Consider the following 21,930-nt stretch of genomic DNA (forward strand, 5'->3'; position numbering starts at 1 on the left):
CTTCGCCGCAAAATTATCGGTACAATTGATCAACAACTCTCACCGATTTCCACTATTAGGCATGAATCCACAACACATGAATCAAAAAATCCATCGTAACATTGAATCACATTGGATTGAGAAATGAAATCACATGGACAGGTTGGAGAGGTAATCGATGGAGACCGGACGAAATTCAGACGATCGTAGTGTAGGTTAACGAGAAAGAGAGACGCATAGCAGGTGATTGGCGATTAATCCCTAAAATTGTGTATTTTGAATTGATTATGTTTCCAAAATTATAGGTAATTAGTTTTTATAGTAATTAATTTAATTAATCAAATTACAATAATGCCATTGTAAAATGAGTGGACCACATTTGGTCATACGTTCACACAGTATTTAAAGGTTATATATGATCCTAACTCTCTCTCTCTCTCTCTTCCCCCCCTCTATATATATATATATATATATATATATATATATATATATATATATATATATATAAAAAAGAAATGAAAGTTAGGAACAATAAACATGCTGGTTTTTGGCACAAATAGTCCTTCTTTTATGGTCGTCTGTCTACTTCTGGCTTTCTTTTCCGTTTTTTGTTTTTTGGGCACTTTCTGCCATTTTATTGATTTTTTGTATACGTGTTTCACGTCTGTTCTCTTCACTGTTTTCCCAACCAATCACTTTTCGATTGCTGGCGTTCTTTCGGATCCTTCCCACCGCCTCTCTTAAGTTCCGATTTTGAATCGGCTAGATGGATTGGAGGTGTCTTGCCATTCATACCCTTTATCCTTCCACCGTTCCTTCAAAGAGTCGATGTTTTCTTCGGAGCCTTGTCTCCAGAAACTTCATCGACTTATGATATTTTACCCCTCTATGTATATAGAAGCATCGCTCAGCTACAACATCACTGCTTCCACATACATCCGTTGTTTACCCCTTTAGCTACAGCGTCATCGACATCCATCTCTGTCGAGCCGATCACCAAGCTTCCCAACCCAGGTGCCTTGACGTCATCTGTTGTCGATTCCATTTGATATCGACACCGGTGGGAGAAGAAGACGTCGGACCAGGGCTACCACACCCAATTGCATAGGAAAGCCCTAAATCGATTTTTAGTGGTTGTGCATGTACTCAATGATGATGTATAGTAGGAAAGACGAAAGACACCTCAAACCCATGATTGAAGTCAAGAATTTGATAGATTTTGAGCCATCAAAGTCTCCCCCTCTCTCCATCGTCCCCTACCTACTATTGTCTCTCGCTTATGCTTTGGAGAATGATTGAAGTAACTTAGTTTTGTATTTTTTTTCTGTTTCACACAGGTTTGAACATGAAATTGGCAAAATACATGTAAGCAAGTAATTAGGATTCTATTCTTTCGTTTCATTCCCGTCGAACTGACCTGAAATCGACGAAGGTTAGTTAGAATTATTATTTTATTTATTTATTTATTTATTAATGGATTTTATACCTTGACATTTTGATTTTAGTTTTAATTTGTTGTATTTAAATTTACTTTGAAGCGCAATCCTTAGATTTCTCTGTGCGTTGATAGCTTAACATTTTTGCATTCTTTTACATTTTGTATTTTTGTTTTCCTAAAGGATCGAGCTGCGTTTTTGTTTATTCAATTGGTTGTTGTTATAAGTAGCTTTCCAACAATTCTTTTCTATTTGACAAAAAACAAAAACTTAGATCCTGTAAGTGACAATTCTTCCAATCTATGCTTCCTTTCTTAAAATCTTATATATTAAGATTACATAAATGAGGTTGAATTTCACATAATTGTGAGCCTATGTTAGCTGGAAAAATCACCACTCTGCTTCGCCGGACCAAATCTGATAGTTTTTTACTATGCACCTGACCTTCATAATTTTTCATAATTTGCATTTAATCAAAATTATACCTGAATTTTAATGTTGGATGTTGAATCGATTTACATGGTCAATTGATAAACTTCTCCTTGCTTTCTGTTCCGATAACAATTGAGAACATCCTTGTCTATAAGGTATGCAATCTTTCCATTTCAGTAATTTATTGTGATTTTGCTTGCTTTTGGTGTTGCATCAGAGCAAATGTTGACTTTCAATGACAAACAAGTACAAATAGTTGAAGCAACATGCCCTTGGTTTCCTGCCTAAGGCATGGAATACTGTTGAAAAGGACAAGAAGGGGGATCATGCTTCAATTATTCATGGTAAATATTCCCATGAAGAGAGACAGTGGCAACATCGTCACTGTTTTGTCAACTGTATAAATTCAGTTACCAAACAATAGAATATGAGTAGTTCATGGATTTACCTTACTAAATATTAGACCTTCCATTTTAACTTACTATCCTTTATCTAAATCCATTTAATCCATCCTTACACTTAAATTTATACAGTTCATAAATAAATAGTCATTTGTTATTTTATTTGGCATCCCGTTTAGGTACAAGGGTAAAATGGTCATTTACTCGTATTCTAATGTTTCATTTGTTCATGTAGATAAACTTCTTTCTCAACTTTGTATGCAGTGAGTTATTGAAAACCAATCTTATCCGGGTATGAATTTGAAAGAGCTACATATGATGCAACAAAAAAATCCATAAATTTTGTTGCTAAAAGTGTTCAACTGTTGTCTAAGCATGAAGAAGAAAACAAATTTGTTGCGAGATAAGTGCAAAACACCATTTTCGGGTTGTAAATTTGATTTCTGCTCATATGACTTGGTATTTTACCTCCATTTTTTTGTTTGTATGCTAATTTGTTGTTGTGATTAATCTTTCCTGAAAGTGAGGCTCTATTTTACAAAAAAAAAAATTATAACATTGCATTCTGATTACAATAATGAGTTCAACCATACACACTCTTAAACAAATCAACTTATTGAAGCCATCCTTACATCATCTATCTCATATCAGGTCAGGTACAAAGGAAAGTTGAACCAACTGAAAACATATCCAACTTTTTGTGATTGTATTTTAGAACTCCATTTCTTCACTTATTATTAGGATTTATAAGTTCATAAATTATGTTTTTTGTAATTTCAAAGTTCAATATCCATTGTAAGTACTACCCTCTTCTTTGGGGACCAGTAACGGTTGAAGAAGAACAAAAACAGAACCTGGAGGGAAATGAGAAGAGAGAGAACCATATTTTAATAACAAATTTGAGAGGGTAGCTACAAATTATTATTATTATTATTATTATTATTATTATTATTATTATTATATTATACAACATTATTTGGGTAAGTTATTTATAAATTTTAAATGCATACATTTTTGGTTTCTCTTTTACTGTGATTTTCAATAATCAACACTGCCCTAAACATGCTTAAGCATTTAAAGATGAAATTATGTCAAATTCATATTTGACAAGGATGATGTTATAATAAGCTTTGCGTTTTTCTTTTTCTTTCATATTAAGAGATCAAATTACGAAGTCTTTACCCAATTACAAAATTGCACTTTCATTTTGTATGTTGTAACTAATAAAATGAAAGTATGCTGCCTTCTTTTTGTACTAAAAACATACCGATAAGTCAATCATTCTCCTATTTTGTTCTGTTTGTCCACCTTAATTTGTCTATGATTTTAACAGATTATCAAGGAAGCTGGCCCAGCAACAGGGAAACCAAAACTTTCATGATTCACTCCAAACATCTGGTAAGCTTTTCGTTTCATTGATTATAATTGTAGAATTAAACAATTGAAGTTAGAACCACGAAGTTGTCTTTTTTTAAACAATCAACAAGTTGGTTGGATTTTGTTATCCTTAAGAAATGTTTGTCTTATGTTCTATTAATTTTCTTGATGAAATTATTGTTATATATCTTGCAGAGGTTTTATTGGATGATGCAATTTTGTGTTTCCAGTTGACATCAACGTAAGGAAATCGGTAACAAAGATACATAAATGCTATCTCGAATAGTCTTATATTTGAAGTAAGGTGATCATTTCCGGTCACTGTATTTGTTGCTTGAACCAACAACACAATTCTATCGTTCTAGTTTTCGGAGATATAGTGGTTACTTCTTCGGTATTTGGGGAGACTGCTTGTCCTGATATTCTAAAATATTTTGATGTCATGTTGAAGATGAGGTGGGTTGCAACACACACATTATGATCTAAAAAAAAATACTTTTCTCACATTAGTCCAAAAACGGTAGAGCCGCGTGCCCTTTTCTAGTTACATATATAAAAATGGGTTATATTACTAGATAAATTGGGGTTTTGAGTTTCTTAATTAAGTTTTGGTTGCATGTGGGTGTCATTTGACATTGGAAAAAAGGCTATAGACCTTGCAAAAAGATGCTTCGGCACTTCGTATGTTTGAAGAATATATGAAGAATAAGACGAGTTAACAGAAGTATTTTGCCGTGAATACCCTTAGGTATTGATATCTATCTATCTATCTATATATATATATATATATATATATATATATATATATATATATATATATATATATATATATATATATATATATATATATATATATATATATAAGAGATGATTATTGTTGGATTAGTGTCTAAGTCCATAACTATAATTGGTATGTACTTGACCCGATTAGCATGGTCCATTTGGGTTTCATGGCATCGGAACAATTTGGATAGAATTTTGTGAGAAAAGGATAATTATGATTTGTTAATATATTATAAGTTCTAATATATTAATATGAAATCATATTATTCAATTAGTATTTATCAATAATTAATTTAGAATTAGTATGTGATCAAAAGGAGACTAATTAAATATATGGGGATTGACTGTATAAATCATTAATTCTTAGATATGTAGGCTTATGATCCATAGTTCTTCATGTTGGGATAAACCCATGGAGCACGAAGAATATGGAAAGACATGAGTTACATGGTGTAACCCCAGTATCCACCATATATAAGGACCCCATGGCTCAAGAAATTGGCATTAGTATGTGTACACATGAAGGCTATCCGATTTAAGCATAGGAACCTTTTCTCTCAAGTTATTCCAAGATGTTGGTGATGTTGTGTGAACCATTTGAGGTGTCACAATTGAGGCACTAGGCTCTTAATCTCCATAGAATCAAGCTACATGAAAAGGTATGTCTTCTAACTTGTTTATATTACCTAAGTATTAATGGTTGTTTGCTAGTTAGGGTAATACCTTGGAAAGTTCAAGTTTGCATGTATAATAGAGAAAACATAGATCCAAGGTGTTTAGGGTTGCATGTACACCATAGGAGTGTTAGAATGCTCAAAACCCTTCAATTACAACAATAGATCCTAAGATAATGGATCTCATCTATATCTATACATTAAATCATATCTGATATCTAAACAGTTAATTCTTATCTTGTTTACATTCCCCCTCAATCTTAACCGTCATAAGGTTTAGATTGTATCTTAACCTACTCAACATATCTCGAATTGTAGGTTTAGTAAGACCATCTGCAAGTTGATCATTAGAAGATATGAAACGGACATCCAAAGCTCCCATTGCTACCTTTTCTCTAACAAAATGGAAATCCACTTCTATATGCTTTGTTCGGGCATGGAAGACTCGATTAGCTGTCAAATAGGTAGCTCCCAAATTATCACACCACAACATAGGTGCTCGAGCTTGATGAACACCCAACTCCTTAAGTAACGACTATATCCAAGTGACTTCTGTTGTACCATTTGCTAAAGATTTATACTCAGCTTCTGTGCTTGACCTAGACACTGTGGGCGGCTACCGTGAACTCCACGAGACCAAATTGGGTCCTAGAAACACTACAAAACCTCCGGTGGACCTTCGATAATCTAGACACCCAACCCAATTTGCATCAGTGAACACACTCAACAACGTAGAGGGTGACTTTTGAATTCTAAGCCTGATAGTTATCATGCCTTTGACATATCGTAAAAATTCTCTTTACTACCTCCCAATGAACATTAGTGGGTTTAGAAAGATATTGACACACCTTATTGACAGGAAAAGCAATATCAGGCCTTGTTAACGAAAGATACTGTAAGCCACTAACCATACTTCTATATTTAATGGTATCTTCATCATTGAGAAACATTCCAAGGTTACAAGCAAGTTTATCTGTTACTGACATGGGAGTTGAAATGCTTTTACAATTCTGCATGTTAGCTCTTTGTAGCAAATCAGTGGCATACTTGTGTTGCATTAACATGATTCCCCCTAAATTGTGAAGTACTTCAATTCCCAGAAAATATTTAAGGTGGTCAAGGTCTTTAAGAGGAAAAGATGAGGACAAAGCTTTAATTAATTTGTCAACAACCAGTTGTGAGGACCCGACAATAATATTGTCGTCAACATAGACCAACATATAGATAAAACTTTCAGTTGTGCGAAACATGAAAAGAGATGTGTCTGCTCTGGAGGAGGAAAACCCAAAATGATGCAGTTTTGCACTCAGGCGAGAAAACCATGCACGAGGGGACTGTTTGAGTCTATAGAGTGCTTTTTGCACTTTTCACACAAACGTAGGATGGTGAGGGTCCTCAAAACCAGGTGGTTGCTGCATGTAGACTTCTTCATCCAGGAACCCATGAAGAAATGCATTGTTTATATCTATTTGTCAAAGATGCCAGCCCAAGACACAACTAAAGACAAAAGCAATCAAATTGTGGTTGGTTTGACAACCGGGCTGAAAGTATATATATAATCAACACCATATTGTTGAGTGAAACCATGAGCTACCAAGAGTGCTTTATACTTGTCTATGGTACCATCCGAATGTTGCTTAAGCTTAAAAATCCATTTACATCCAACAATATTCACACCAGTGGGACGTGGTACGAGAACCCATGTATTGTTTTGTTGAAGTGCGGCAAATTCGGACTCCATGGTTGTTCGCCAAGCTAGATCAGATAGGGCCAAGTGATATGACTGTGGTGTTACAGTGGTGAAGGCACACTTTGTTGGATCATACCGGACAGTGCCATCAGTGAATTGTCGAGGAAAAACCTTTCCAACACGACTTCTGGTGGTAACACCAGGAGTAGAGACAACTGTGTTACTCAGATCAATTAGATTCGTTGATGGTGCATTGACAATTTGAGGGGTTGGTGAAACGGATGCAGGATTTGGTGTACGTGTAATGGGAGATGTGACATCCCCAAAATCAGGGCCAGAAAAGACCGATTTCATTTATGCTTTTTAAAATAATTTCAGAGTAAATCCTTTTGATTTAAAAGTGTTGCAGAATTTGTTCCCAAAACAAAACATGATAAAATAATATTTATCAAAGCATTTCATCAAGAGATGCATTTTCATTATATAATCAAAACTCGGGATGTCATGTTCCGATACATACCATAAAGCATAAACGATAACATTACAAGTCATTCAACAAATATATACATATACAGACTTGTAAACAAAACAACTCGATGATTCATCCATCTTACGCCCTTGCGCCACTTCCTATAATACAAATAAAACTGAGTGGGTTAGGCTTGGGAGCCTGGTGAGCATATAGGGTTTTCAACCCACAATAAATAAATTATATTTAATTTCACCAACCAATCACTATCCCGATTACCCATTCCCGTTATCCTCACTTTACGTCCCTAAAACAACATCTATCTCAAGGGACCTAATCTAGGATTTTCATTGGGACGGACATTACTGCTAAGGGGTTTCCTCAACAATAGATGTCCTAAAGGCAACCATAAGGGGGATAGAGTACACCGGTGAACACATCGTTCACAACACCTACAGGTTATGAACCTGCTAGCGTTCCACAAGACTGTCTAGAAGGAGTCTGTGGTCGTTATCCATACTCCGCTAAATAACTAGATCAACAACAACAACATCGAGGCCTCTCGTCTGTTTATTACACACCAACTATCTACCCATGTTCTACCGAACATATTAGTAGATAAAAATATATATTTTTATACATAATTTAAAACCTGTATAGCATTTTCATTCAATATATATTCCACATAACAGATGAGGCACACCCACATAACACGTATTTCATAGAAAACAAATCAGATCTATGAGATTGAAGAGAGTGAATATACATTCACGCACATAACAACAAAATTATACACAGAACATGTATTTCGTATAAAATACTTCATAATTATGCGTTAGAAGAAAGTAACTACACACTCACTTGATCAGAAGATGATCGGACAGCACTACGGCTTGTAGAAGTAGTATTCTTCAGCAGATCTGGAAGATCTTCACAAAAACCGGACTCCTCACGGGCAGAGCTTTGGCTCGAGAATCTTACTTCTCGGGATCTTCGGGACCTCGGGACTTGCTTCGGGGCTCGGGAATGATACCGGGGCTTCGGGATAATTCTTGCACAAAAAACGATGCAAAAACACGAGAAAATGGAAGAAATGAGCAATGAACTCGGTTGCCCTCGACCTCCTTTTATAGGGGCTGGAAGGTCGAATTACGCTGGGCGTAACGACGATAAGATCGCTGACTCCCCCCTTCGGATAATATCTGAATATATATATATATATATATATATATATATATATATATATATATATATATATATATATATATATATATATATATATATATATATATAATATCAAAAATATTTAATAAACTTCTAAAATTCATATCTTCCTCATACGAACTCCGTTTTCGACGTTCTTTATATCCACGCATAGGTGAGACTACGATCTACAACTTTCGTTTAGACTCCGTCGGCTAATTTTGATTTTATTTTTATTATTTATTTTTAGTAGGCCGGGACAAGAAAATTCCGTTATAAATTCATAACTTCTTCATCCGACGTCCGTTTTCGCCTATCTTTTTATCGTTTTACTCCTATTAACGAGACCTTCGATTCTCATTTAGATTGTTTCGGCTAAAAACCGCTCGATCTCAAATCGAGTATTCGGGCTGCATACTGCTAAATCGAAACTTCGAAAAATCATAACTTCCTCATACGAAGTCAGATTTGGGCGTTCTTTTTATGCAAGCTCTTGGTTTAACGAACTCTACGACTTTTGTTTAGATCACTAAGGCTAAATATTGTTCTAACGTAAAGTTCACTTTTTACGTCATTCAGCGTTGTCGGTCCTGTCGCGAAACTTCGACAGGTCATAACTTCTTCGTTATAACTCGGATTTCGGCATTCTTTATATCTTCGGAATCCTTGTTTCGACCACTACATCTTTATGCAAAGATATTGGGATTATTCTATACTTCAAATTTGACGCTTATTTTATTCTTAATTCATTAAATTATATTAATTAAGAAAATAAACACATAATTCACATAATTCACATAATACTCAAATATTTCATCATTAATACTTCAAAAAGAGTTACAAGGGTTAACCTAGACTATTACATCAATGATAATGCCTAGCCTGGAAACGCGGGCGTTACAATTCTCTCCACCTTAGAATGATTCCATCCCTGGAATCACACATCAACAAATGCGGATAGCGACCCATCATGTGACTCTCCGTCTCCCAGGTGAGATTCGGCCCATTCGTGTGTTTCCATCGGACAACCACTAACTCGACCATCTTGCGTCGCAACTTCTTAGTCTTTCGGTCAACAATTGTCTCTGGTTCTTCAATCAACCTTTTGTTCTCATCGATTCTCAACTCCAAAAGTGGAATCATGTCGGGAACTTCTCCCGTGAACTTCCTCAAATAACACACATGAAAAGTGTTATGAATTCCATTCAGTTCTTCTGGTAGTTCGAGCTTGTAAACTTAGTTTCCAATGTTCTGAAGAACTTTAAACGGTCCAATAAACCTTGGACTTAATTTTCCCCTTTTACCAAATCTTATAAGTCCCTTCCACGGTGAGACTTTAAGCAAAACCGAATCCCCAACTTCAAAAGTCATCGGTCTTCGCTTTTTGTCAGCATAGCTCTTTTGACGATCCTGAGCTGCTAACATTCTTTCCCTAATTATTTTCAACTTTTCAGCAGTTTGATGAACCATCTCCGGTCCCATAAACTGCTTTTCCCCAGCCTCAAGCCAACAAGACGGCGTACGACACTTATGTCCATACAAAGCTTGGTAAGGTGCCATCTTAATATTGCTCGAGTGGAAACTATTATTGTAGGAAAATTCTACCAAAGGTAAATGTTCATCCCAATTACCTAGGAATTCCAGAGTACATGCTCTCAGCATATCTTCAAGCGTTTGTATCGTTCGTTTGCTCTGACCATCAGTCTGCGGATGGTAAGCTGTACTTAAACACAACTTGGTACCCAATTCCTTTTGTAGACTTTTCCAAAACCTCGAGGTGAAATGGCTATCACGATCCGACACAATCGTTAACAGAACACCGTGAAGCCTCGCAATTTCCTTCACGTAAGAATTCGCAAGCTTTTCCAGAGACCATTTCTCCTTGGCTGCTATGAAATACGCACTCTTAGTGAATCGATCAACGATCACCCAAATCATGTCGTGACCATTCTTTGTTCTGGGCAGTTTAGTGACAAAATCCATAGCAATGTCTTCCCACTTATCCATAGGCACAGACAATGGTTCTAAACTCCCGTATGGTTTCTGATGTTGTGTCTTTACTCTCGCACAAGTCACACACTCAGCCACATACTTTGCAACATCAAGCTTCATCGTCGGCCACCAGTAGTAGGGTTTTAGGTCCCTATACATTTTAGTGCTACCGGGATGAATCGAGTACATGGTTTTGTGAGCTTCTTCCATCAGACGATCTCTGACTCCTCCTGTCTTAGGTATCCAAATCTGATCTTAGAACACCTTCAGTCCATGACTGTTTACACCGAACACCAACGTTTTGCCCAAACGTTCCTTCTTTCGGTCATTCTTCTTAGAAGCTTCGCTTTGAGCTTTCTTTATACTTTCCAAAATAGCCGAGACAACTTCAATTCTCAACGCTCTTGGCCTTTTCCTTTCAAGATTGACTTTCCGACTAAGAGCATCAGCAACAACATTAGCTTTACCGGGGTGGTAAAATATCTTGCAGTCGTAGTCTTTAAGTAATTCTAGCCAGCGTCGTTGCCTCATATTTAATTCCTTCTGACCAAAAAGATATTGGAGACTCTTATGACCAGTGAAAAGTTTGCACTTTGTGCCATAGAGGTAATGCCTCCATATCTTCAGAGCGAAAACCACCGCTGCCAACTCCAAATCATGATTCGGGTAGTTCTTTTCATGCTCTTTCAGCTGTCGAGACGCATATGCTATCACCTTTTCTCTTTGGGTCAAAACACAACCCAATCCAACCCCAGACGCATCGCTATAAACAACGAAATCTTCAACTCCATCGGGTAGAGAAAATATCAGTGCCTTGCATAGCTTCTTCTTTAGCTTCTCGAATGCTTCTTTATGCTTATCACTCCAAGCATAATTAGCTCCTTTATGGGTCAAAGCTGTTAATGGACTAGCGATCGAAGAAAAGCCTTGGATAAACCTTCGGTAATATCTGGCTAATCCCAAAAAGCTTCGGATCTCCGTGGGACTTTTCGGTTGTTCCCACTTCATCACAGCTTCAATCTTCGCTGGATCAACCATTATCCCTTCTTGGTTGACCACGTGACCCAAGAATTGGAGTTCACGAATCCAAAAATCACATTTGGAGAACTTAGCATACAGCTTCTCCTCCTTCAATACTTCTAACACTTCTCGCAAGTGTCTGCCATGCTCCTCTTGGCTTTTCGAATAAATCAGAATGTCATCTATGAACACTATCACAGATTTATCTAGGAACGGATTACAAACTCTATTCATTAAATCCATGAATGCGTCTGGAGCATTGGTTATTCCAAACGACATAACCAAAAACTCATAGTGTCCATATCGGGTTCTGAACGCAGTCTTCTCTATATCCCGCTCTCTTACTTTCAGCTGATGATATCCTGACCTTAGGTCAATCTTTGAAAAATAACTTGAACCTTGTAGCTGATCGAACAGGTCATCAATCCTTGGCAACGGATATCTATTCTTTATTGTTGCCTTATTCAACTCTCGGTAATCAATGCACATTCTCATACTCCATCTTTCTTCTTTACAAATAACACCGGAGCTCCCCAGGGTGATGAACTAGGTCTAATGAAACCCTTGTCCAATAACTCATGAAGTTGCATCATCAACTCCTTCATCTCCGTTGGTGCTAATCGATAAAGTGCTTTTGCAATTGGCGTTGTTCCGGGCAACAAGTCAATATGGAATTCCACTTGTCCATCAGGCGGTAATCCAGGAAGATCTTCGGGAAATACTTCCGGATAATCACACACAATGGGAATGTTCTGCATCACCTTCTTTTTCTTCTTAGCATCGATCACGAATGCTAAGTATGATGTACACCCCTTGGTCAAACATTTTCTGGCTTTCATTAGAGAAATGATTCCAGAATTTACTCTGCGTTTATCTCCATACCCCATAAACGATTCCTTCCCAGGCGGGTTCACTTTCACTATTTTCTTCTTGCATAAAATTTCGGCATCATTGGCGCTAAGCCAATCCATTCCCAATACGATGTCGAAACCATTAAGTTCGATTGGCAATAATTACTCGTGGAACTTGTTCCCATTCAGATCAATTAAGATGTTTTTCATACGATGGCTAACAGGTACATACTTGCCACTGGCAACTTCGACTAATAAGGCATTATCTAGTCTAACAACAGGCAAAGCTAGTTTTCTACCAAATTCATGCAATATAAAGGAGTAGTTGGCTCCAAAATTAAATAAAATTTGGGCAGGCAATTTGTTTACGAGAAAGGTACCTGAAGCAACATCAGCTTCATCTTTAGCAGCTTCTAGTGTCATCTGGAATGCTCTCGCCTTTGGCTTTGGCAGAATGTTGGGTCTAGCTGCCTCCTTCTTCTTCGAGCAGTCCCTCGACATGTGTCCCTCCTCACCACAACCATAGCAAACCTTCTTAGAGAGGGTGCATTCATTGGCATAGTTCCCTGGGTTTCCACACTTGTAGCATGTGGCCACTACCTCACATTTTCCATGATGCTTCTTCTTACATTTGTCGCACCATTTCGCTTCCCCTCCACTTCCCCTCGAACCAGACTTCGAGAACTTGTTTTTCTTATTGGACCCTGAAGTTCCATCGAACTTCCTCTTTTCACCAACTTCTATCCTTTCTAGACCCTATTCCTTCTGCTAGGCCTCCACATTCTTAGCTGCACGAACAGCCGTTTTCAGAGTAGTTGCCATCTTGACTGTCGGACCGAAGTCGGCAGGCAGTCCATTAGCAAACCTCTCAATCTTGGAGAGTTCTGTTGGCACTAGGTACGGAAATAACTTCATTTTCTCAGTGAATGCAGTAGCATAGTCATCTATGCTCATCCTCCCCTTCTTCAAGTTTTGGAACTCATTGTTCAGATCAATCAGATCTATCTCTGAACAATACTGCACCCTTAGTTGTTCCAAGAACTCCTCCCATGACATTTTCAGGGCTTCCCCTCATGGCATAGTATCTGCCAACAACTTCCACCAACTCAATACTCCAGTCTTCAGTTGTCTAACTGCAAAGACAGTCTTCTGTTTGTTGCTACAGTCGCAACTTTCAAATACCATCTCCATTTCGGAGATCCAATCCATTATCTCAACAGACTTTGGGCTCCCAGAAAGACTTGGCGGCTTGGCGCCAAAGAAGTTCTTGTACATTCGCCCATCCTTGTTGTTTCTCCTTTCTGGATTGTTCCTTCGTTCTCCTTGAGTCCCAACTTGACTCATAATGCGACTATTGTTCCCTTCCTCCGATTGCTCGGGAATCAATTCGGGTTCCTCAATAGGCATGATAGGTTCGTCCCTATTATCATGCAACATCTGTCGCATCTCATCCCTTTGTTTGGCTAACATAGCTCGAATCATGGCTTGCACCCCAGCCATTGTTATTGGTTCTGGTGCTGCTGCTACAACAAGTATTTGCTCAATCACTGGCGGTTGATTCCTGTTTTCATCCGCGTTTCCAACGCCAGTCCTCGTTCTCACCATTTTTGATCTACACACCGAATAAGGTGAAATTTAGATCTTCATTCACGATAGATTTCAAATCGTCCTTATCACTCTGAAACGATTACATGCTAGTTCTAATATCGTATACATACGCTTAGAATCCTAAACACATAGACCTTCAGATCCGGTTGGCAACAAACCGTAGATCCGAACAAATAATATCATATATGGCAACATATAACATTTAGCACATAAAAGCATTTTAGGCAACTTTCCTAAAATAAACTAGTGCTCGTGTCTAAAATCCAACAGACACACATCTCAAAATTCCACTTAGCATTCTAAGTTTAAGTCTAGAAATCCTACAAATTCCTAGTTCGCTTAAACTAATGCTCTGATACCAACTGTGACATCCCCAAAATCAGGGCCAGAAAAGACCGATTTCATTTATGCTTTTTAAAATAATTTCAGAGTAAATCCTTTTGATTTAAAAGTGTTGCAGAATTTGTTCCCAAAACAAAACATGATAAAATAATATTTATTGATAAGTAGAAAACTAACTTGAAGATCGATTAGATCTATAAAACAGGTAAAGAAATAAACGAGTAAACAGCAAGAACACAATAATGGATCAAAGATGTCAAATGATTAATAATCAATCCTCAGAAGAGCTCGATAAAGAACTTCTACTGTAGAGGATTAGGGTTTACAAGAACGATGAAGAAAATCTGTAAAGCTATCGTAATGCTATCAATTGTTCTAAAATCATTAACCTAATATACATGCAAGCACATTATTATATACTAACCCTATCAGCTCACGGTTGGACAGACCCAAACCGGAGTACAAAACTTGGACTATTAACCGAGCCCAATGACGCAACACAAAATAAATCTGCTACCCAACAATCTCCCCCTTTGCGTCAAATTGGAGCGAGATCACTTTGTCTTCTTACTTGGGCCAGCAGCGGGAGCCTTCTTCTTTACAGTCTCAAACAGACGCGAGATAAGGGCGAGGATTGTCTGTCTGAATCGGATGTACCATTGAATCATGTCGTCAAAGTATTTGATATCATCCGCTGTATTTTCTTTGCACCTGTGGATGATCCCCAGCACATGCTCAAGACAAGCAGTGGTATAAAGATGTTTATCCGCTAAGGCAAAGAGACATTTCTGTCCTTCACGCCTAGTGAACATGACCGAGTTTCGCCTTGGTTCAATCTTTCCCATCTTCATCTGGTTTAGATCACTGGCCGAGCCAATAGGAGAGATCTTCTATTTCTTCTTGAAGACACTTGCAATCTCCTGATCCATCAGGGCTACCTCCATGATATAGCACACCAACATCCTTTTGAGATGGTCAATGATCAGACCATATTCGGCTTCATTAGTCAAGAGGATGTTGTGCAGAACAATCCAGTCATGGGGGTTGAGGTTCGTTAGATCTGCTAAGGATATGGCATGTTCGGTTTTTGCAGACCCTCTGAGCACTTTAAACCGAACATTGATAAATCTCCCTTCAGTGTATGGCTTCAGAACCCGAACGTTGATGATCTTCTGAGCGCTCCAGGTTTGGTACTGGGGTTGAGAGGCCTTCAGATAGAACTCAATCAATTCCCGATCAACCTCCGGATGAGGATGAGGGAGCTCAGCAACGTTGGCAAATGCGTGAAAGATGAACGCCTTTCGGGTTAAGGGCATGTTGAACTGAGAGTCGACAGAGTTGTAGCAGTCAAAGGAGATTACCGGTTCAAGCCATAAGATACTCGGAGTATCGATTGCCTCCTTTATCATCCTCTCGAGAGTCCAAGCAGGGAAAAGAGTCTTCCTGCTCTCGAGTAGGTCGTGGGCTTCTTTCTGCTTGCGTTCAGCTTCTTCAGCTTCTCTCGCCACATGAATATTATCATCTTCAACATTGCGATGACTTTTGCGTTTCAGCAAGTCGGCAATGGTTTCTTGATCATCTTCCTCTTCATCCTCTGCAAGTTTCTTGCCTTTGTCCTTCACACCCGAACCAGAGGCTTGGCCTGTAGGAGGAGGTTCGGTTGTGTGAGTTGCCTTTGAGGAATGAGGTGGTTGCGATCCGGACTCCTTTTCTCCCCCTTGTTTCGGAGTGGACACGAAACTGGGTAGCCCTTCAATTTTACTTAGCAGATCCAGGGCAGGAGCAAGTTTCTCTGCAAGGGTACGCCTCACAGAATGGTTCAGGATCGGATCGTGTGCTTCAAGGATGTTGGATATAGCTGAGTGTACATCCGAAACACACGTCCTGATGACCTCCCGTTCGGATCGAAGAGCGTCAATTTGTTGCTGAGAGTTGGAAAGTTGAGCACTCTTGACCTTTAGGGCAGTGGTCTTCCTTGCTAGAACGTCCATCAACGAGTTTTCCACGGCTAGATCCTCTTGGAGTTTAGAGAGGTGCTCGTCGATAGAGGTACGAAGGGCAGAGTTGTCGTCACTGAGCGATTGGCGAAGTGTGGCAAATGACTTCAACTCCATGGAGACAAACGTGACCAACTGTTGAACAATTGGTTCCAACGTTGTCTTGGTAGCAGTGGCACTCTCCTGCAAAGATTGTAACAAGGTAGAGGCGTCAGAGAATAGTTTATCGACTTTTTCGGTCGCAGCCTCACAAGCTTTCGTCGAGGCATCTATGGCAGCGGTGGCAGAAGCGACCGAATCATGCTGAGCCCTGGAGAAGGCATCAACAATCTTCTGAAGAGCAGCTTCAGAGAGAGATGATTGAGAATTGGAGGAGGAAGCAATGAGCAAGTCGACCTTCTCATGCAGCTCCTTAAGGTGCTTCTTTGTTACCGGAGCATCCTCATCATCGTCGCTTTGCACCTGAAACAGACTGTAGTCGACCGAATCAAATGTCATGTTCTCCCCGCCAAGGAAAGGGTTATCTCCATCAGAGGCATGACCTGGAGATGGTGGTGGCGGTGAAGCTGGTGGTGTTGTGGTATGAGTAGGTTCAGGTTGAGTTTGAGTGGGGGTAGGTTCGGGTGGTTGTTGAGTGGGGGTAGGTTCGGGTGGTTGTTGGGTTTCGGTTGTGTGTATGGTTTCGGTTGCTGGCGGTGGTTCAGTTGCATCGGTATGAACCCCCGTATCAGATACGTTGGTTGTAACCTTTGCAGTAGATGTTGTTGTTGCATCGGTGAAAATGGGTGGTGGTATAGGGAATGAGGTTTTAGGAATGTTGGTAGAGGGGTTTATGGTGGGAATGGAAGAAGGAATTGTTTGAGTAGGAGAGGGAAGTGGAGAGGTATGGATTTGCATATCAGGGGTAGGGGATTTGGGTGGTGTGTTGCCCCTTGGAGGTGTGTTGCCTCTTGGAGAGTCGTCAGAATCCGAACTCTCTCCCTCCGATTCACTTGAAGAGGAAGCGATAATGAGCCTTCGCTTTGGTTGAGTCTTTCGCCTCTTCTGCTGCGGGGACTGAGCAGCTTTAGTAGCTTTCCTCTTTTTAGGAGAAGGGCCTTTAGCCCCTTTGGCCACCTGTTTGCCTTTATCTTCCTTTTTACCTCTCGGAGCAGGCTTATCGGCATCGTGAATGGACTTTAGCATCTCCGGCGTGAGATCCCTCAGACCAGACTTCTTGAACTCCTTATAGGTCCGGATGATCCTGCTGTCAGCTGGAACATCAGCGTACATGGTTTCCGGGATGGAACCATTGAAAGGGAATTTCGATGCATCTGAAACGATGATCTTCGTGGTATGGAATGTACCAATCGAAGACATCGGTGTACCGGCAACAGTGGGGACATTGTGCTTATCCATCGCCCACTTAGTAATAAGGGTCCAAAACCTTGCATACGACACCTCAGAATGTCGTGAAGAAGAAGATAGACTTTGGATGAGTTGTTGCCAGAGAACCAACCCATAGTCGACGTTGACGCCGTTGTAAAATCCGTACAGAATGGACAGGAAGAGTCGACTGGAGCCATCTGAACCTGAGCTACTTTCTGAGAGACCCTTGAAAAGCACAGTGAACAATCCGTTCCACTGTGGCGGTAAACAAGACTTTTTGAACTTTGCGACGGAGGTGAGCGCCTCCGTGTACCCCATATTGTAGAACATATTGAAGAGGTGCCCCAACGGAATTGTCTCCGGATTAACCCTTGAAGGGTCAGTTTCAAACCCTAGCAATGAGCCAAATCGTTGCTTGGAAATAGAGGCTTTGTGATTAGAAACCTCGAAGAAGATCCTATCGACCACTTTATCATAGTGTGCAGTCGCATAAATCTGTGATAAGAGCTCCATGGGCACTGATTCCAACCTCAAAAGTGCAGGTGCTATTGACGAATACTTCAAGCACTCGATGATTGGGAACATGTAGGAGTCATATGCTTGAGGGGTTAAATCGATTACGAGACACTGTTGAGGGCGAATGGGAAGGATGTGAGAAGTAGCGTGAACGGATGATGAATCTGCCATTGTTGAAGATGGGAAGAAGATGATGAACAGTTAGGTTTCAGGGAATTTTTGCTCTCTTCGGAATTTTGATGCAGTAAAGAGGTAAATGGGAGAGGATGTCGCTTTTTATAGTGGGTTTAAGGAGAGAGAAAAATTTGCCCAAATCTTCCATCGAAATATCAAGAGTTTTTCGGAGTGACTGATGCGTGACAGTTGTGGAACCGATGATCACGCATGAGAGAGAGTGTCAGATTCCGAAGAACACGTCTCCCATCAAGCGCCGTTTCTACTAAACCGTTTCAAATCCACACGCGCCTTTCTGTGCCAGAGAGGAATCGTTTCAAATTCGCACACGCGTCTGCGACGTCAATTTAGACGCTTCAAATTCGCACGCTTTCCCTGTTCCGCCGTTTGAAATCAAATCAATTAATCTCCCGCCTAAGTCAGCAACTTTTCATCTTATCCCTTTAATATGTAACGGCATCTTTTGAATAACACGCCCACGTGGATTAATTTTGACCACATCTTTATAATTAATCACCGATCCAAAGAAAAAGCCTGTAATTATTAGTACCAGAATGTTGGAAAATCAAAGATTTTCGTGCTAAGGGTGTGAAAAGAAAAGAAATAAAGCAAATCTTTTTAGGAATAATTGTGATGTCAATAATGACACGAAACAAATGATCCCGGGCACGAATCTCTTCCTTCAAAGTCAAGAGAGACCTTAAAGTGTTAGTGTGGTTCCCCGTTGAATAACGATCAAACACTTATTAAGAAGTGTTGAAAGGCTTCTTTTAATTAGGCTCCTTAGGATGGCTTTGGCTTTGATTCAACAGTCCTAATCTTGAAATAAGATAGAAAGTGAACAAAGTACTTGTGAGACCGGTGTAGTCTGTTGAACAAGTAGGTAGGAAATGATTTTAAAGTGGCTTGGAAAAATATAAAATCTCAAAAAAATAAAACTGGATCCCAAGGGAAGAAATGTTTTGGTGTTTAACAATTTCATAGGAATCATACAAAAGAAAAACTTGAGATTTCATGGGGATACGTCCGTCAATTCATTAGTGAAAACTTGAGCAAATTAATTGTTCACCGTCAATTCAGATTTGGTATTGAATTTTGGGTTTCACTCAGCTCGTAGTGGCACGAAACTAAGATCATAAACACAGTTTTTGAGTAACCATAAACCTCAGTGGTAATTTCTGAGAGTCTAAAGGGTTACGTTGAGGAAACGAATTTAATGGAGAAATGTAATAGAGATGGTGTAAGAAATCAAAGTACCTCTTCTGTGAAAAATAGGACCAAGCAGAAAACTCTTATCTCATGTGAGAAGAGAGTTAGGTAACTCACGATTAGAATAAGAGAGTAATAGCCTAATTGGGAAGACAAAGTTTGTGTATACCAAGTTATTAAGGCTATTATTCAGAATCTGATGAGGCTTTGGGCACATACAACAGCATGCTTCTAGGGACACTTAACTAATCCAACAAATATTTCCCCATAAACGAACGAACACACATATAAAAATTAAAGACAAAAAGCAAATGAAGAACAAAATATTTTTGGAGTTTTGATATAAAAAAAAGATAAATAATAAGAAAAATAAGACTAAGAAAGAAAATAAATTTTTTTTTTGGAAAATAAAAGAAAAACATTGAAGAAGAAAAAAAAACTTTGGAACCGAACCCGAGCGTTCGGTTGGTTTCGGTTGAGAAAAATTTTGAAGAACCGAACCCGAGCGATCGGTTGATTTCGGTTTTGAAAAATTTTGAAAAACCGAACCCGAGCGTTCGGTTGATTTCGGTTTTGAAAATTTTTGAAAAACCGAACCCGAGCGTTCGGTTGATTTCGGTTTTGAAAAATTTTGAAAAACCGAACCTGAGCGTTCGGTTGATTTCGGTTTTGAAAAATTTTGAAAAACCGAACCCGAACGTTCGGTTGATTTCGGTTTTGAAATTTTTTGGAAAACCAAGGAATTTAGACTTTCAAAAAGAAAATACTTTGAACAATAAGAGAAGTAACTTTGTACATGAAATTTACAACCAGGAAAACTACCTTTGAAATGATGAGTGAGTGCAGATGATTCAACCGAACCCGAACGTTCGGTGTATTTTGCTTCTGACGTTTGAGTTTGAGAGGTAGTTTGTGGTACCGACTCTGATTCCATCATACCTAGCCCTTGTAGTATTTTGTTGAATGACGCTTCAAGAAGAGCTTTGGTAAAGACATCAGCCAGTTGATCAGTGGTCCTAACAAAGTGTACTTCAACGTTTCCATCTTCCACATGATCTTTGATGAAGTGATACCTCAGTGCTATGTGTTTGGTTTTGGAGTGTTGCACTGGGTTATGACAGATCTTAATTGCACTTTCAGAGTCACAATATAGTGGGATCTTTTTCATATTGAGTCCATAGTCTCGAAGTTGACTCTGGATCCAAATCACTTGAGAGGTGCAGGATGCAGCTGCTATGTATTCAGCTTTAGCTGTAGACAAAGACACGCATGTTTGTTTCTTTGATTGCCAGCTAACCAACTTCCCGTCAAGGAATTGACAGCCGCCAGTGGTGCTTTTTCTGTCGAGTCCACATCCTCCAAGGTCTGCATCTGAGTAGGCTTGAACGAAGAAGCCTGAGTTGGAAGGATACCATAGACCTAAAGAGGCAGTTCGCTTGAGATATCGTAGAATGTTCTTCACTGCAAGCATGTGAGGTTCGCGTGGGTTTGCCTGAAATCTAGCACAATAACACACAGAAAACATTATGTCAGGCCTGCTAGCAGTAAGATACATTAGAGAGCCTATCATTTGACGATAAAACATGATATCAACGGCCGGTTTATCCAGGGATGGAGTGAGCTTGGTGCCGAACGCCATTGGAACTTTTACTTTTGAATCTCCCATCATGCCAAATTTTGCTAAGAGAGTTTTCGTGTAAGCTTCCTGATTAATAAAGATGCCTTCGGGTCCCTGTCTAATATTTAAACCAAGGAAAAAGTTAATAGGACCCATTAAGCTCATTTCAAATTTAGTCTCCATCAGCTTTCTGAATTCAGCTGTTAGGCTAGGATTCGTTGAGCCAAAGATGATATCATCGACATAAATTTGAACGATCATAAGGTGGTTACCTTCCTTTTTACGAAAGAAGGTTGGGTCAACCGAACCTTGTTTGAATTTGGACATCTTTAAAAATTTAGTCAGCGTTTCATACCAGGCTCTCGGAGCTTGTTTCAGTCCATACACGGCTTTATCCAAAATGTAACAATGATTAGGATACTTTTCATTCACGAATCCAGGAGGTTGCTCCACATACACAGTTTCTTCGAGTTCTCCATTAAGAAATGCAAACTTGACGTCCATTTGGTAGACCTCAAAGTTTTTGTGGGCAGCATAGGCTAGAAATATTCTTACTGATTCCAGCCTAGCTACAGGAGCGAAAGTCTCTTCATAGTCAATGCCTTCCTCCTGACAGTATCCTTTCACAACCAGACGAGCTTTGTTCCTTATAACGTTCCCTTCCTTGTCCATTTTGTTCCTGAAGACCCATTTGAGACCAACAACCGAGGCATCTGGAGGAGTTGGAATAAGTCGCCAAACTTTGTTCCTTTCAAATTCATTCAGTTCGTCTTGCATAGCTTGAACCCAAT

At 39.2% G+C, this 21,930-nt stretch overlaps 2 long non-coding RNA genes across 2 annotated transcripts in view; both read left to right on the forward strand.

Annotated features, from left to right (window-relative positions):
• The first annotated feature begins 671 nt into the window (after window positions 1-671).
• On the forward strand, window positions 672-4,367 carry LOC145070918 (uncharacterized). Its single transcript, XR_013690144.1, has 4 exons — window positions 672-1,411; window positions 2,065-2,191; window positions 2,513-3,646; window positions 3,821-4,367. It is a non-coding gene; the product is annotated as an uncharacterized LOC145070918 (long non-coding RNA).
• Window positions 4,368-4,776: 409 nt separating this feature from the next.
• The window catches only part of LOC145070919 (uncharacterized), a 33,815-nt gene continuing 16,661 nt past the window's right edge, over window positions 4,777-21,930 (forward strand). The window contains exon 1 of the long non-coding RNA XR_013690145.1: window positions 4,777-5,067. This is a non-coding gene — a long non-coding RNA (uncharacterized LOC145070919). The remainder of the gene's footprint in view (window positions 5,068-21,930) is intronic.

This window comes from Lactuca serriola, chromosome 8, assembly GCF_051521515.1.
Source record: "Lactuca serriola cultivar US96UC23 chromosome 8, Lser_US96UC23_V15, whole genome shotgun sequence".
Classification (NCBI taxonomy): Eukaryota; Viridiplantae; Streptophyta; class Magnoliopsida; order Asterales; family Asteraceae; genus Lactuca; species Lactuca serriola.